Consider the following 3,272-nt stretch of genomic DNA (forward strand, 5'->3'; position numbering starts at 1 on the left):
AGAACCATGGCTCAACACGGAACAACGAGATTTTTTTTTTTTTTTTTTAAGCAGAGTCCAAAATACCAGGTTACAACATTTTCAGTAGTGTGAGAAATAACTGGGGGAGGGGGGCAGTGTACTGCTACATGTTAAAGAAGGTCTCCATCCAGAAATACCCTAGCAATACATCCCATAACAAAACAGTATTTGGTTTAATTTATCGTCCTCTAGCACAGTCCAATAATACAGATAACATGTCCCCCCCTCCCCCCTGTGGCGGGAGGGACACAGTCTGGCCGCACTATGGGGTGGTATTACTACTCTGCGGCCAGGTTGTGTTAGGAAGAATTCTGCCACCGTATTCCCTGGGTGTCGTAAAAGGCGACTAAAAGGGGCGGGGTGAGGGGACGAGGGACCCCTCCTTTGTATATTTAGTTCCTACAATGAGACAGGGAATAGAAAGGGATGGGGGATTGAGTTATCCCCGTACCCTGAAGATTGGGTCTATGAATGTGCGTGGATGTAGTACGATTGAGACTAAAAGGGAGGAGATTGGGGGAATGTTTGTGAGAAGAAAGTTAGATATGTTAGCTTTGGTTGAAATAAAGATGAAAGGGAAAGGTGAGTTTAAGTTTGGAAGTGTGAATGGAAGATTGTGATGTGTTGACAGAGGAAGGGCGAGAGATGGTGTGGCCTTGTTAGTGAGCCCGGAAGTGCTGCAGTGTGACTGAATGGAAGGAGGTGTCATCGAGATTGATGTGGGTGAAAAGGAAATTTGACCGTGAGTTGCGGGTATTTGAGAGCTGATATGGCCCTGGTAGTGAAAGGGATGAAGAAGAGAGGGAGTCTTTCTGGAATGATGTTCATGAGTGTCTGCAAGGTTCTGGGGCAAATGTGAATGTGGTAATGATGGGAGATCTGAATGCTAGAGTGGGAAATGTAGCAGTTGAAGGTGTAATTGGTATGCATGGTGAGCCTGGAAGAAGTGAAAATAGGGAACGAATGACAGGGATGTGTGTTGAACGGGAGATGGTGATTGGAAATACCTTGTTTGAGAAGAAAGTTATAAGTATACATGGGTGAGACAGGAGGGTGGAAAGGTTGTTGACAGAGCACTGATGGACTATGTGGTTGTGTCCAGGAATATAATAGGATGATAGTTGGATGTGAGGGTTTTGAAAGGGGAGGGTGGAGGTATGTCTGGCCAGTACCTGGTGGAGGGAAAGTTGAGAGTAGGTAAGAGATGGGTGAGAGCTAGGAGACTCAGGTGTGCCAGGAAGGTTTTGAAAGTGAGTGAGTTGGATAACAGAGAGAAAATGAGAGTATCAGGAGAAATTGAAAGATAAGTGGAACGCAGTGAAAGGTCAAGAGAATGGTAGTGTGGAGGAGGAATGGCAGTTGCTTAAGAATGCTGAGGTTGGGCATGAGGAAGAGGTGAGTGGTGTGAGACGAGTGGGTGGTGGTGTAAGAAAGGGACGTGAATGGTGGTGCGAGGAAGTAAGTATGGCTGTAGCTGAGAAGAGACGTGCATATGAAATGTGGCTGCAGAGGAAGGATGAGGTCTGATATGAGAGATGAGGAAGACGGTTGACTATGAATTTTCAACAGAATCTGAGAATGTTTTGGAAGGTAGTGAAAAGAGTGCGAGAGGGAGAGTCTGGGAAGGAAGAGCGAATAAAAGCAGAGGATGGAAGGATGTTAATTGAGATGGATGCAGTATGGAAGAGATGGGCGGAGAATATTGAAAGATTGTTAAATGCAGAGGAGGAAAGGGTGGCTGAGATTGTGGCAGATGGAAGGGTGCAAGGAGTAATTGTGTATGGAGAGTTGAATGATTCTTTGATCACGATGGAGAAGTGCAGGAGGCAGTAAAGGAGATGAAAACAGGGAAAGATGCAGGTATGGATGGGTGTGCTGTGGAATGCCTGAAAGGTGGTGGAGCTACTATTGTTGACTGGTTAGAAAGATTGTTGAATGTGTGTTATGTGAGAGGTATGGTGCCAGTTGATTGGACAAGTGCTTGTGTGGTCCCGTTGTATAGAGGCAAGGGTGATAAGTATGAATGTACTAGCTTTAGAGGTACATGTCTGTTCAGTGTTGTAGGTAAGGTGTTAATTAAGAGAGTTAGAGAGGGTACAGAGGGAGTCATTGGTGATGAGCACTGTGGCTTTAGGAGAGGGAGGGGACACGTGGATCAGATATTTGCTGTGAGACAGGTGTGTGAAATGTATTTAGCGAAAGGTAAGGATGTGTTTTGGGCGTTCATGGATCTGGAGAAAGAGTATCATAGAATTAATAGTGAGGCTTTGTGGACTGTTTTAAGATTGTATGGACTTGATGGTGGGTTGCTAAAAGGAGTGAAAAGTTTTTATGTAAATTATAAAGCGTGTGTAAGAGTGGGAAATGCTGTGAGTGATTGGCTTCCCGTGAGAGTGGGGCCGTGGCAGGGATGTGTGATGTCGACTTGGTTATTTAATAATTATATGCATGGTGTTGTAAGGGAGGTGAATGCAGGAGTGTTAGGTGGAGATTTGAGTCTGGTAAATGTTAATGGTAGAGAGTGGAATCTGAATCAGCTGCTATTTGCAGATCATACTTCACTGGTGGCTGATTCAGAGGAGACAGTTGGCAGAGGAGTTTGGAAGGGTGTGTGAAAAAAAGAAATTGAGAGTAAATGGGGATAAAAGTAAAGTGATAAAGTGTACAAGGTTGGTAGATGGTAGGAGGATGAATATAGTTTTGAATGATGAGTTGTTTAAGGAGGAGGAGTTTTTTAAGTGTTTAGGGTCACACGCTGCTGTGGATGGAAGCAATGATGCAGAAGTGAAGTTTAGTATGAATAAAGTAGGAAAGATGCTGGGAGGAATGAAAATAGAGTTTATATGTCGTTCACATAGAATGGATGTAGAGAAGGCTGTACGAGGGTGCTGTGGTACCGACTGCGTTATATGGGGCTGAAACGTGGAATAAGTGTTGCAGAGAGCAAGAGATTGAATGTAATGGAGATGAGGTATCTGAGGAGTATGTGTGGAGTGACGTGTATAGATCGAGTGAGAAATGAAGAAGTGCGAAGGAGAACTGAAGTTGTTCGGGAAACGGCTAATCGAGCTGAGCAGAGGGTGTTGCGATTGTCTGGGCACATGTAGAGAATGATGAAGAGCAATTGGTGAAAAAGATAACTGGATCCGATGTGAGAGGTGTAAGGCTGAGAAGAAGACCACGAATTGGATGGACGGACAGTGTGAGGAGAACATTGGATGCGAGAGGGATGTCTGTTCAGCAAGGAAGAG

The sequence above is a fragment of the Coenobita brevimanus genome, chromosome 45, assembly GCF_032717465.1.
Source record: "Coenobita brevimanus isolate Jiangsu-jjx chromosome 45, ASM3271746v2, whole genome shotgun sequence".
Taxonomy (NCBI): Eukaryota; Metazoa; Arthropoda; class Malacostraca; order Decapoda; family Coenobitidae; genus Coenobita; species Coenobita brevimanus.